Source organism: Mus caroli, unplaced genomic scaffold (genome assembly GCF_978045245.1).
Source record: "Mus caroli unplaced genomic scaffold, Mus_caroli_1 scaffold_11, whole genome shotgun sequence".
NCBI classification, from domain to species: Eukaryota; Metazoa; Chordata; class Mammalia; order Rodentia; family Muridae; genus Mus; species Mus caroli.
This window is the reverse complement of record NW_028227266.1, coordinates 48256738-48271633: the sequence shown is the minus strand read 5'-3', so window position 1 is coordinate 48271633 and position 14896 is coordinate 48256738.

Here is a 14896-nt window from a genome sequence, read left to right as displayed (position 1 = left end):
TTTCATTTGTAATCTCGTGGCACTTCCTTTTCTTTCTCCTTATTCTTTAGCTGATGGTGATGGTGGTGGTGAGGGTGATGGTGGTGGTAGTGGGGATTGTGATGGTAGTGATAGTGGTGGTGGTGATGGTGGTGATGAGGGTGATGGTGATTGTGATGATGGTGATGGTGGGCAGTGACATAGGGGCACAGGCTCTCAAATGATTGAATTTCAAACCCATGCTCTGATGCCAAACTTTAATTAATGACAGTTCAAGTGTCTACAAATTCTCTGCTTATCAGATAAAATATGTCACTTAATCTTAACTAAGATGCCAGAAATATCTGATGACTGCATCGTTAGTTTGTCCCTGAGAGGAACCTAGAGAGGACTACCTACACTTCGCTGTTTGCTATTTCCACATGGCTAATTTTCCTCCCTGAGGTCAGTGCTTCACAAGTTGTGACCCAGATGGCTGTGATCCTGCCCAGTCCTCAGCTTAGGCTCAGTCTCATGCAGACCCAACCCATCCCCTCTGCTCACTTTCTGTGTTGCATCTCATCATGCCTTCCTCCTGTTAAAATGTCAAGTCCCTCTTGAAGGCCCATTTCTCTCTAGCATCAGGCATTTCCCAAGAGCATCCCTCTGTGGTCTCATATGACCCCCCTCCTCCACACCCACTCTGCAGCAATGGCCTCCACTCACCCACACCCGCTCGCCAACAATGGCCTCCACTCTACAGACTCTTATTTCTGCCCTGCTTATTCTCCCTGAGAACACCACACTAATTTCAATTTCTGTGCCAAACTCTGCTTGTCCGTTGGATGCCATCTAATTACTTGAAAGGTGAAAAATTCAGCTAGCACACCGCCATTCTTACCCCCCCCCCCACACGCGACTGTTTTAGCCGTCAGAATGCCAGCCCCAGACTGCCAGCCGCGGACGAGGGCACTTGGATACCGTGTATTCATTTTCTTCATTTCGTTCTCCTGTGCCCCTCCACTCCACAGAATCACCCTGTGTCTTCCTGTAGGTGCTTAATACACGTGGGCAGAAAAGCAATAGACTATTTTCTCCAAGGGTTTTTCTTACTAGTATCTGTTGAGAAGTGAGCAAAAAAGCCAAAGCCAAAATAATGAGTGTAAATTTATTTTTAAGAGTCTGTGTTTGTTTTGCATATTTTAAATCTTAGCAATTTACTGTTTAAGCATTTTACACATGTATGGAATGTGTTTTGGTCAAATCGACTTCCTATTCCCTCTCCTGAAATTCCATTCACACCCCTCTTACTGAAATCTCCTCCCAGCTTCCTAAGATCTTTCTCTTTTCAAATCCCCATGGTGTCTATTTAATATTGCTTCTGTGTACACTGGTGTAGGGACCCTCCTGGAGCATGGGGAGTCTCTGAGGCCCTGGATTCCTAAAGAAAACTGACTGTCCCTACCCTGGAAGCCATCAGTAGTCAAACAGCTACTGATTTGTGTTTGATATCCTGATTCTACTGAACTAGACTGTTGGTCTAGGGAAATTAGGTCTAGGGATTCCATGAGGTGTCCCACTTCTGGCATGTATGGTGGGATCGTGGCTAGCCTGATTATATGCAGTCCTCTGCATGCAGTCTGGTGCATGCAGTCCCAGTTGCTGTGCGTGTGAGCTCACACTTGCAATTGCACTATCACTCCTGGCAAAAATTGTTTTGCTATTAGACATCAACTTTCTCCAGCTCTTACCGTCTCTCCACCCACTTCTCTATAAAGATTCCTGAGTCCTAAGGGGAGTGGCATGATGCAAATGTACCATTTAGAGCTGAGGACAGCCAGAGTGAAGGTTAAAGTACACAGTCGGGATTGGTGCCACCTGGTGGCTGGTGTGGAGGTGCAATGTAAAGGCATGCTAGGTAGCTCTCTTGCTTTTTCCTTAGATAGGACCAAGCTCTCTCTGCCACAGCATTTAGATTTTTTTAAAAATAAAGTACAGGAATCACACATGTTTATAGTGTAGAATTTGCTAAGTTTTGATACAAGTATGTACCTACAAAACAATCATCACATTTAAGGTAATAAACAAATTTATGACCATTCTCCCCTGTTTTCTTTGTAATCCCTTCCTGTCCCGTAATAGTCTATTTTATTTGAAGTCAATAAATGTTCTACCTTTTGTCACTGATAAATAGCTGTAACTCTCTCAGCTTTTATACCAGTGGGATATACTAGTACACAGTCCAGTTTCTTTCGGTGAGCATGGCTATTTTAAGTTTTGCCATGTTGTTTCATGTTTCTTTTATTGCTGAGTTGTTGTCCATTGTATGTTTGTGACACAATTGGTTTTGCCATTCAGCTGTTGAAAGACATTCAGCTTGTTTGCTGTGTGAACCATTTGAGTGATGCTGTTGAGAACATTTATGTAACCCTTTCTTGCTTTTTCTTCCCGTGTCTCTTGTGAGCCATCTAGGGGTAGAGTGGATGGGTCATATTGTTGCTGGGTGTTTAACATCTCCACTGACAACAACAGTGTGTGGAAGCTGCACTTTTTTCACAACCCCTTGATATGGCTGTCTGGATTTTAGTCATTCTGATAGTGACAAGGGCCACTTAGATTTGGAGCATAAGGAAAAAAAAAATCCATTGGATCCCATTGAATCCTGATAAATTCTAGCTACTTTTGAGAGGGCTTGGGTGTTGTGTTTTTGTTAATACAGTTATGTTTGAACGAGGGATAATGAGAATGGCTTCCTTAAAGGAGCTGGGATGGGACCCTAACAAGTGGTAGAGGAAGGCAGAGGAGACAGAGATGCAGCCAGAAACAACCTTTTCTTCAGGATGAAGCCTGTCTAATTAGCTGGGCTTGTGTTGGATCAGTACCATCTAGCAGAGCCAAATCTGCCATCTTAAAAAGCCCCTGAATTAAGAGAGAAGACCTTGATTTATGTCTTCTGGGTGATTCACATTATTGTTGTTGGAGGGCTTGAACTGGCATGGTGTTGGGGGGGGGGTTGTAACTTTAATTTTTTTTTCAAGTCCAATTTTTAATGATGGCTCTTAAATGCTTTAACCTTCCTTCTAGTCCACCACCCACCAGAGATAGTGGGAAAGAAAGGATGGGGGGGGGGGCTGGAGAGATGGCTCAGTGGGTAAGAGCACCCGACTGCTCTTCCGAAGGTCCAGAGTTCAAATCCCAGCAACCATATGGTGGCTCACAACCATCCGTAACGAGATCTGGCGCCCTCTTCTGGAGTGTCTGAGGACAGCTACAGTGTACTTACATATAATAAGTAAATCTTAAAAAAAAAAAAAAAAAAAAAAAAGGATGGAGGGGTGTGGACCTGTTTAGAAAGGTTCTTTGGAGCAACTCCCATCCGTATTGTCTGGAAATTAGCAGTTCAGCTCACAGGTCAGCAGCGGCAGTTTGATCCACTTGCAAACATTTCATGGATACACCAATAGTCTAGTTCAGGATAGCAAACACATTATCAGCAGCAGTGGTACTACCTAGCAGAGACAGCCAGGCCTCAGCCTTGGCACGAGTCAGCAGGGACTCCAGACCAACAAGTATTGTACAGCTAGCTCCATAAGCAAGCCAAGCTCAGCCTCTGACACTATCTGTAGAGTCCTATTTATATCTCTCCAAACATCATGTGTCCTCCATGGGTCTTGCCTCAGCACAGTGTGCCTGTCTCAGCTGACATCACTCTGCCAATCAGCCTGAGTCCATGGAAGTAGAGGAAACTGCAGCATACCACCAGAAGCTTTTTGGTGTGTTTCTCTCTATGGAGTCCTGACAAATGTAGCTCAACGATGAAATGTTAAGGTGGACCAACAAACACATGTGTGTTGTTAGTGAAGAATCCTTCATCACATGTCCTGCCATGTGTTTGCTTCACAAGTCTGCCTTAGTCTTTCTTTCCCTTGTGTCCATTTCAGGAAAACACTCCTTCACAAGTCTGCCTTAGTCTTTCCCTTGTGTCACTCCTTCATGTGTTTGCCCCAGCAAAGCACCTTCCAAAACAACTGACTTTCCAAAGAACCCTTAAGTTTCCACTTAAGGGTGGGGTGCAACATGGCTCAGGGGACCAATATCAGAGCAGTGACACACATACACGCGCGCGCTCGCACACCCGTGTGTGTGTGTGTGTGTGTGTGTGTGTGTGTGCATGCGTGACACATTACCAATCCATGTCTCAAGAGGAGCTACAACCACATGATTAACCACTGTCTCCAATGATAGATATAATAGAAAAGAGAAGGCAGGAAAGACTAGCCAAGATCAAATGTAAGATGCCACCTCTGTGGCTAGAAATAGTATCTGAACAGACATGAAATGGTCACCGGGTGACTGATGGGGGACCACTGGGAGCCAGGACTAGGGCAGGCCCAGGGAACCTGGATGTGAGCGCCCATCTCGCCAGCAAGAAAGACGCCACAATAGGATCCTTCTGCACATGTTTATTGGGCTGCGCATTGACTGTGTAGGCGAAAGACCCTGAGCCCTGGGCCTCTCACTCTTATATACTATCAGTTCCCATCCACTCACAGCAGGCCACATCACCTCACCAGGTACGCAGCTTCAGCTAATCAGGGCAGCAGGGGCATATCTCCACCAAAATGGCTTCGCCAGTAACCTGGTACACCTGCGCAGCTCTCACGATGTTTGTGGCTTATATTCAGATGTATGAGGAAGTCAGGTGCAAGTCATAAGACTTAGCTGCAGTCCCTGGTGCCTTTGGGACTGCCGCCACACCCGCTCCCCACATCTCCCCCTTTTTTCTTTTTTGGCAGAGAGAATGTCTGTAGATAGCCCCCCCACAGCCATGCCCCTTACCCGTCCTTGGGAGACAAACAGCATTGGTTTGATCCCTGTCTTAGGTTGGTGACATGCCCAGGGAGTCTTATCCGTCACTGACTACTTCTCTGTCATGCCAAGCCACACTTGGGGAGATTGTGTTTTGCTTGTGGCAGGTGCATCAAAAGGCCAGGATGTTGATTAATCTATGGCCAGATTTTGATTGCTGCAAGCAAGCCTCATGGGTGAAGGTAGAGGTCTGATCCCCAGTGTGCAAGCATAGGGACCTTACACAAAACCATCCCTTGGGCTCCTCACCCAGAGAGGTCTTGGCCAGCTCCCGTGTCGTTTTTTCCTGGGGGAAGGGAACTAGGACACTGAACCTTCATGCAATCAGACATGCCTTCCACAGGATGCCAACAGCAAGCTATCCTCTGTGCAGTGCTTAGCCTCGCAACCCATGGCATAATGCAGCATAATTTCTTTTAGAGTGGCAAACCGAATCTGAGGAGATTGTCTCGCCTCCACTGCAGCAAAAGCCTACGCAACCATGGCAAAAGCGCGGGCCTGCACATGCTGCACCTAACACATGTGCCAAACACACAACACACACACTATTACAAGCATACATCCCAGGGCTCCCATCCCTGCTCATCAGCCCTGAAGCAAGGGATAGACAGTTTGTAAACAAAGTAATTTGAAAAGGCAAAGGTACAAAGCAAGGCATCCTAGTCACAACAGCCAAATGATATAACGAATATCACTACTACAATTAACATTCTTATAAACAATAAACACAAAAGGAGATCACATACAAACAGGCATAGCCAGAAAAGAAACATTCCTTCCTCCAGCAAATTGAAATACAGAAGTTTCAAACACATTAGAATCATTCCAATAAAATTTGCATTACCCCAGGCCCCTTCCACCACCATGCTTGGGGGGGGGGAGTTCAGTGCAACTACAATTCACCCCACATAACAACCATACATATAAGGGGCACTGCCCAAGGTGGAAGGGAATCAGGAACACTCCTACAAAAAGGAAAGAGGGGCCCATCTAGGTTGGGAGGGTATAGTGCCATTGCCCTTGGATATACTGGCAGGCCACACCCCTCGAATCCAGGTAGCATTAGTTTTAGTAGATACAGATGAACACAATCACTCATCTGTGAAATATTTTGAATCATCTGAAAATATAACAATCCCTTTAGCTGAAGCAGCATAGAAAAAAGGCAATTGTAGCGAAGCATTAGATGTAAAGAATTGAGCAAACACTTGAATGTGTCAATGACATGGGTTTCAGGAACACAGCCCCTTCAGTTCTTCATAGCTCTTCAGTTCTCACTAGCCGGAGCATTCCCAGCCACAGAAACATCCACGTCCTCATAGTTCTGCTTGTTTTGAATTGTTCTGGTCAGCCATTCTGGGACCCACAGCTGTTGTCGATGATCCTGAGGAAACACAAACAGACCCTCTCTCCCAAGCCAATTGAAAGCGCTCTTCTCTCATCTGATTCAGCACCTCATTACCTCTCTGGAGTTCTGTGCCACATCTTTCTCTATCTTCTATGCAATTTCTCACTAACTTCCAGACTAGCAAAACCCCTTTTGGTAAAACCCTCTGTTCCTCTGCAAACCTCAATTCCCCATGGTGCTTGGTGCAACTTGTCCCAAAACCGTGAACCTTAACTTGTTCCAAAACCATGAACCTTAACTTGTCCCAAAATCAGGAACCTTATCATTACTTTGTGCCTGCTTCCTGGCAACTTTATATTTGCCTCTAAAACAACAAAACAAAAACAAACACGAATTGACAGACATATGGACAATTTGGTGCACCAAAAACAGATAATAGACAGGCAGGGAATAGAACTTGGTGTCTCAAAGGGACCCAGGTATCCTAACCAGAGCTAAGAATATCTCCATAGGAGCCAGAGAGGAAACAGGACGTCTCCCGTTTTCCTTCTGTCCCTAGGAGAGCTCTGAAATGGCTTATTTTCATTTTTCTCTTCTTATATTTCTTATTTTACTTAGATTTCTGCGCATGCCTTCTTTTTAATTTCTCTCTGTTTCTGATATGCTTCCCTGGTGCTCCTGCAAAAGTTGCTACTCTTATCAAGGCAAGCAACAATTACTGGACCTACTGCGTAAGAAAGCATACCTCTCAGAGACTCACATTAATTTCTTTTTACTTACCGGTACCACTGTTCCCCAGCTGAAGAGTTCTGAATCCACGCTGTTGAATCCTTCTCAACAGTCTGTGTTGCAGGAACACTTCATTAACCGCTCCTTCCCCGTGATGCAGTTCTGAATCCTCCCTGTAACAGGGGGTCTTCGCTCATGCCTGAAGATGTTACTTCCCGGGTTTTGGCACCATTTGTGAGCGCCCGTCTCGCCAGCAAGAAAGACGCCACAATAGGATCCTTCTGCACACGTTTATTGGGCTGCGCATTGACTGTGTAGGCAAAAGACCCTGAGCCCTGGGCCTCTCACTCTTATATACTATCAGTTCCCATCCACTCACAGAAGGCCACATCACCTCACCAGGTATGCAGCTTCAGCTAATCAGGGCAGCAGGGGCATATCTCCACCAAAATGGCTTCGCCAGTAACCTGGTACACCTGCGCAGCTCTCACGATGTTTGTGGCTTATATTCAGATGTATGAGGAAGTCAGGTGCAAGTCATAAGACTTAGCTGCAGTCCCTGGTGCCTTTGGGACTGCCGCCACACCTGCTCCCCACACCTGGAGTTTATATCTTGCTGGGTTAAAGGAAGATAAAATGTTTCCACTTAAAAAAAGTGGACTAGTGTTTGGTTTGCTCTTTGAAATGAGGGCTAGGGTAGGGGTTTCCTCTCTGGGAAAGGCACTGCTCCCTGGAATTAGAGCAAGCACAAACTGGGGACCTGCCATTGATTAGACACTATTTTAGGTTTCTTGCTTGTATTTAATTAATGTATTTAATTATTATAGCCCTATATGGTAAACTCAGTTTTTATACCCCCATCTTGGAAGTAAGGTAAAGAAAGCCCGTTGTGATTGATTCTGTTTTGGGGACCTTGGATACTGGCTAGTGAACAACCAAACCGTTTTGAGTGGAAGAGAAAGATTGAGAGAACAAGAATAAGGGTGAGTGATGAAGTAAGCAGGAGAGAGAGGAAGAGAAACTTCTGGAAACAAGAACCTGAAACACAATAAGACTCAGAGAGTGGAACTGCCAGCAACAGTAACAGGGACTCCATAAGTTTATTTCCAATTAAAGGAGAGTTGTGACGCGGTGTGAAACTGTTTTGTTGTTGTCCTTTGGTTTATTTGTATTTTTGAGACACAGTCTCACTGTGTTTCCCAGGCTGGAAATCAGGGCCCTCTTGATTCCTTTAAGTACATGCGGGGATTACAGGCTACGTTGTAGCACCATATCTGCCTTTGAAGATGGTTCTAAAATAAGTGCACTTAAAGCAATAGAGACATATACTAAGTATTAAAAAGCGCAAGCATACTCTAAACAAAGAGGAGGATAAAATAAAATAAGATAAAAGCAGCTATAAAAATATGAACACACAAGACACATAGAAACTTACACACAAGCTCAAACCCATCTGAACATATATATGGTTTTGTCTAGATTCTGTTTTATGGCACTCAATGTGATATTATCTATAATAATTATTATGGTACGTAGTTAATGTTAATCATTTAGTATTATAGCATGACAGTCAAAGTAGCATATGTGTGTATTCATAGCACTAGGGAAATAGAGACAGAATTGTGAGTTCAAGACCAACCTGGGCTAGCTAATGAGATCATATATCAGCTTTATGTGGGGAGCTGAAGAAATGGCTTAGCTGAGTGCTTGATGTTTTTTGCAGGGGGCCTGAACTTATTTCCCAGAACTTAGAATGGGCTGCCTACACTTACCTGTAACTAACTCCAGCTGAGGGGGATCTGATGCCCTCTTTCAGCCTCTGCAGGTACCTGCACATGCAGCAGAGAAAGAGAGAGAGAGAGAGAGAGAGAGAGAGAGAGAGAGAGAGAGAGAGAGAGAGAGAGAGAGAGAGAGAATATATCTCAAATAACCCCATTTCTTATCAACTGTGTGATAAAAGTACTATATTTTCATCGTCCCTCTGCTGTGGAGTTTCAAGTCAGATCAGATTTTCCAGTGATACGAATGTTTGATGGGTGCATCCATGTAACTTTGTATGATTACCATATTTTTTTTTGTCTTTGAGCTACTTATTTATGAAAGTGTTTTCAAGTTTTTGAACATAAATGTATTTTTTTTTTTTTTTTGTGAATTGCTAGTCTTACCGTATGGTCAGAAAATGTTGCATACACATGGAATGTACTTAAGACCTTACTGAAGTCCCCTTTGTACTCAGCCCCTGTGACCATTTCATGGATGCTTGGAGAGGTGCACTTAGAGATCATAGGGTCCATCATCTGATGTATCATATGATGTATTCATAAAGTGTCCACATCACTTTATCCTTCACATCATCGGTGTCTGCGTTCGTTGCTCTTTTCCTGGTGTAGAAAGAGTGGGTGTTTTAGTGCTGTGTCATCATTGTATCTACCAGTTTTTCTGTATGGTTGCAACCAATTTTTTTCCCTTCATTTGCTGAATTATTTGAGACATAAAAATTTATGAGTATTATACTTTCATTGTGAATTGTAACTTTTATAAATAGAAAGTGACATTTTGTATTTTATTGAGTGTTACATGCTTGGAATAAATACTTTGCAGAACTCAACACAGCCGCTTCTGTGGGGTTGTTTGATACTTGGCTGAAAAAAAAAATCTGTACTCATTCATGTATTCATTGCCACTCTCCCTACTATTTTGTTTTATGTCTATTTATTGTTGTCAATATATCAGGGAATTTGAATTTGTTGCAGAATTGGAGGATATTTTTATTTTAATGGGGCAGTTAAATCCTTATATTTATTTCATGATTGATTTATGTGTTTTTGGTTTGCCTTTTGCTGTTTTCCACTTTCCATTTCCTCCTTCCCCTTTTTTGTTTTCTGTCTTAAGCTGTGCAGAGTGTTTATATCCATTTATATTCTCCAGCGACTTAGCAGACATATCTACTTTAAATGATGTTACCCGCTGCCTTTGAATATTGGGAATATTTAAATAGTGTACTTTTAGAACGTCTTGTTGTGATGGAGAACATATGATAAAAAGATATTTTATGCCTGAAAATTCTGAGAGATTGTAAGTGGATCTTACCCTGGAAAATAAGTATGTGAGTTCACAGTTCATTAATTAGTTTATTAACAATTTCAAAACATAAATACATATCAACATACCATTTGTATACCATCAGTATACAAAATGTTAACTTTATTTTATTTAAAAGGAGACTAAGAGAGGGTAGTATTGGGGCGATATGAAAGAAGAAATCTACCTAGGCAAAGGAACACATGAGTCATGAGAAGATAAAAAGCTAATTTTGTTTTCTAGTTTCAGTTCCATCATGGCTGTTTATTTTTTGTGGTAGATATTAAAATTCAGTTTTCTGGGTATTGATGCATCAAGAATCATTTCTCTTTCTTTCTCCCTTTCTGTCTTTCATCCTTCCTCCCTCCCTCCCTCCCTCCCTCCCTCCCTCCCTCCCTCCCTCCCTCCTTCCCTTCCTTCCTTCCTCCTTCCTTCCCTCCTTCCTTCCTTCCCTTCTTCCTTCTTTCCTTCCTTTTTGTTAACACTCCCAAAGAGTCAAACATATTTTCTTCCTTTGATGCAGTAACTGTGAAAGCTGGGCTTTCTTTTTAATTCTATCCACCACCAGTGCACTATGAATTAGACATGAAAAGTCACTGAATACATTTTAAAAACTGAACTATTCATAAAAAAAAAACAATTAAAATAGTGTGATGGCTTGTAGATGCTTGGCCCAGGGGTGGCACTATTAGGAGTTGTGACCTTGTTGGAGTAGGTGTGTCACTGTGGGTGTGTGGTTAAGACCCTCATCCTAGCTCTCTGGAAGTCAGTCTTCTCCTAGGAGTCTTCAGATGAAGGTACAGAACTCTCAGCTCTGCCTGAACCATGCCTTCCTGGATGCTGCCATGCTCCCACATTGATGATAATGGACTGAACCTCTGAACCTGTTATTCAGCCCCAGTTAAATGTTGTCCTTTATAAGACTTGTATTGGTCATGGTGTCTCTTCACAGCAGTAAAATCCTAACTAAGACAAATAGTTTGGGGAAGAGAGGTTTGTAACTCCTCAATTTTTATTTGTTTCTTTTTCCTTCTGTTTAAAACTGTATAAAGTCATCCTAGTATAGTGTTATTTAATATATAAACTATATTGCCATATATAAAACAATGTTTTTAAAATAAATAAAGACAAATAGGCAATAGGATATGCCCAGCTTATTGAATAATTATCAAGTAGCTATCAGTATAAATGACAATTTCACCTTCAATGTTTTTATAACCTTAGAGCTTTCATGTGCTTCTTGCCAGAATGATGTTGCAGGTCTTATTTATTTATTTTTTAATCAAGCATGACTACTTCATTTTCCCCCCTGCTTGAACATTTAGATTTAATGTAATTACCAGTATGCTTGTATTTAAATCTGCCTCCTAAGTTTGTGGTCTCCATTTGTTCTTCCAGTTGGAAGCATCTTTTATGTTGCCTGCTTGCATTTGGTTGAAGGTATGGGGTATTTAAAATAATCATTGCTTTTGTCTCTTTGCCTGTTGGGAGATATTTTCTGGTAGTTATCTGTGAACGTTCTGTCTGTGCAGTTATCTTATCAAGGTCTGAGGTTGGCTGGTATCTCTAGTGTTCTGATAATTCAAGAAGTCAGGATTGTTTTGTTTTCTTCCCTCCTTGCTGATATAGGCTTGTGTCCCTTTCTGAATTCTGAGAAATGTATTGAGAAGAGGGTAGGGGTTTCTGTCGTGGGAACATCACGAAGCATACTTACAAAAACAAAAATGGCAACTAGGTTACTAGGTGAGGAGAGACTTTTATAGGACTGCTAATGTGTAAGTGGACACGTGACTATTATTGAATATTATTATTATTTTCCTTTCTAGTTTTAGACAGGGTCTTGTATACCCCAGGTTGGCCTGGTATTCACTCACACAGCTGAGGATGAATGTAACCTCCTTATTTCCTGCTTCTACTTTTTGAGTTCTGGGATGACAGGCACATGCCAGCCACGGTGCCTAGGTTATGCGGTGCTGGGACCAAGCCCAAGGCTTTGTACACACTGAGCAAGCACTCTACCAGCTGAGCACCACCAGCCTCTTGTTGCTGCATGTTTTAATTCCTTGTTTATCTTCATTCCTCCACGCATTTTTATACTGCTGTTTTATATAAGCAACATTTAGATCTACTCTGACACTTTGTTCTTAGTCTTTTTTGTGAAGGACATCCTCTGGGTTTGCTGTTGGCTGGGTGTGCTCAGAGTGGTTTCTCAGATGCCATTGGTCTGAAAATCCCCTTTCAGCCTCATTTCCCCATTAATTAATTAATTAATCAATTCAATTTACATCCCAAATGCAGCCTCCCTGCCTCCCAGTCCCTCCTATCCATCTCTAACAAGGGTTAGGTCCTCCTGGGTACCAAACCACCCTGACATCTCAAGTCACTGCAGAACTAGATGCATCCTCTCCCACTGAGGCCAGCCAAGACAGCCCAGTTCGGGGACAGGATCCACAGGTGGGCAACAGAACCAGCGAAAGCTGCAGGTTTTTTTTTTTTTTTTTGAAAGAAGTTTGTATTTTTTTTTTCTTTTTTCCAGAAGTTGATTTTTTTTTTTTTTTTTTTTTTTTGGTTTTTTGAGACAGGGTTTCTCTGTGTAGCCCTGGCTGTCCTGGAACTCACTTTGTAGACCAGGCTGGCCTCAAACTCAGAAATCCACCTGCCTCTGCCTCCCAAGTGCTGGGATTAAAGGTGTGCACCACCACTGCCTGGCCAGAAGTTGAATTCTTGACTGGCAGTTGTTTGTTTTCAATACATTGGCTATACCCTTTTGGCCTGGGTATCATTGTTTTAGCTAAGAAGTTGGTGGTCAGGTAGCTTCCTTCCCTCTTCTTCAGTTTATGTATCACAGGGATGGATATGCATGCATGCTTTTCATTACTATTGGGGAAGTTTGGACTCTTAAATGTGTCTGTTGGTGACTTTCACCAACATTCCACCACTATCCTTTCAAATATCGACAATTCCTGATTTTCTCCCTCTTCTCTGTGTGAAACACTGCACTGCATTTGAAATGCTGCTCTACTGTCTTAGGGTTTTACTGCTGTGAACAGATACCATGACCAAAGCAACTCTTTTAAGGACAACATTTAGTTGCGATTGGATTACAGGTTCAGAGGTTCAGTTCATTATCATCAAGGTGGGAACATGGCAGCATCCAGGCATGGTGCAGAAGGAGCTGAGAGTTCTATATCTTCATCTGAAGGCTGTTAGAAGACTGGCTTCCAGGCAGCTCAGATGAGTCTTAAAGCCCACACCCACAGTGACAAACCTACTCCAGGGCCACACCTTCTAATAGTGACACTCCTTAGGCCAATCACATACAAACCATAAGGGATTACTTTCTAATCCATGTCTTCTCTCACTTGTACTCTGTAGCTCAGCTTGTCAGTGGCTAGAACCATCCACTGTTGTTTATTTCAAGATGTTTCCAGGCATTCTGTTACCAAAAGAGGGTGCTGAAATATTTTATAACTGGAATAGTTTATAACTTTGTTGTAGAGATTTACTGCACATATTCTTTTAAAAGGTCATTTTTATACAATACAATAAGGGCAGCTGAACTTTTTATGTGTGTTGATGAAAACCAGAGCTTTGGACATGCTACACAGGTGTTCTCCATTGAGCCTCATCATTGATTTTTTTTTTAAAGAAAATATTTATTTTTATTTTTGTGTGTGACTATTTTCCTACATGTATACATGTGTGACTGGTGCCCAGGGAGGACAGAAGGGGGCACTGGATCTCCTGGAACTAGAGTTACAGGTGGCGGTGAATCACCGTGTGGGTGTTGTGTGTTGGATCTGGAACGCTCTGGAAGAACTCTTAACCACAGTATATCACTGAATATTTTTTAAAAAATGAAGTCTAACAACTGGGTGCATCTGAGGTTTGTGAATCAGTTTCTGCCTGTTAGCATCCTCTCTGGTTTCCCGTTGTTGAGTATCTGGGTGGTATTCCTCTAATAAATTATGTTTAGAGATTCTTTGAGGCATTGTGCAGGTGTGCTGTTCAAAGAAGGCTCTTGTTTAGTTCGATTGCATGCCTTAGGGAACTCCTGGTCTAGAAAGAGTAAGTTAAATCCATGTCCTGAGGGCTTTTTTTCTTTCCATTTTTTTTTTTTGTCCCTCACAAAGCTACAAATCTATTTGATGGCGGTTTGTGTGCTTACAGTTTCTCAGACGTGTTTTTAGTTTCATCTTCTCCCCGTGGTTCTGACTAACAGCTCTCCTATTGGTGTCTCAGGGTGCTTGTGGTAACAATGAGGTGAGGAGGAAGGGGTTTTTCTGAGCTCACTCTTATCTGGAAGAGGCTATTTCATACAGGAAGTATCCGTGTGAATTGAAATACTTCCTGCTCCTTCCACCCAGGTCAGTCACTGAACTGGATCTGAACTGGAGCTCGGGTTAGTAGAGACATGCCCTCAGGACAAACACTGCTTTTTGCTCAATTTCCCTGGCCAGGGAAATTCATTCTCAATTATACTTTAGTATGGTAATTCCTTAGTGTGTTGTCTGGCCTTCTTGGATTTAAAGAAAGATTCAACAGCCATCTTTCTGGTATTTTTGGTGGTTTCTAGCAGGAGTATTGAATTAACTTATTAGATATTGTTATCACCCAAATGGAAATGTCCATCTCTATTGATGATAAAATAACAAATAAAATCATACTTTTGACTATGATGTCCTAGTTTCATTCAGTGTTTTACCCCGACCAAAAGCAATTCAAGGAGGAAAGGGTTTATATTTGGCCTACACTCTCAGGTCACAATTAATCACTGAAGGAAGTCAGGGCAGGAAGTTGGGCTAGGAATCTGAAGCAGAAACCATGGAGGAACACTGCTTGCTCAATAGGCCATGCTTAGTTAGCTCTTTATTATTATTATTATTATTATTATTATTAATTATTATTATT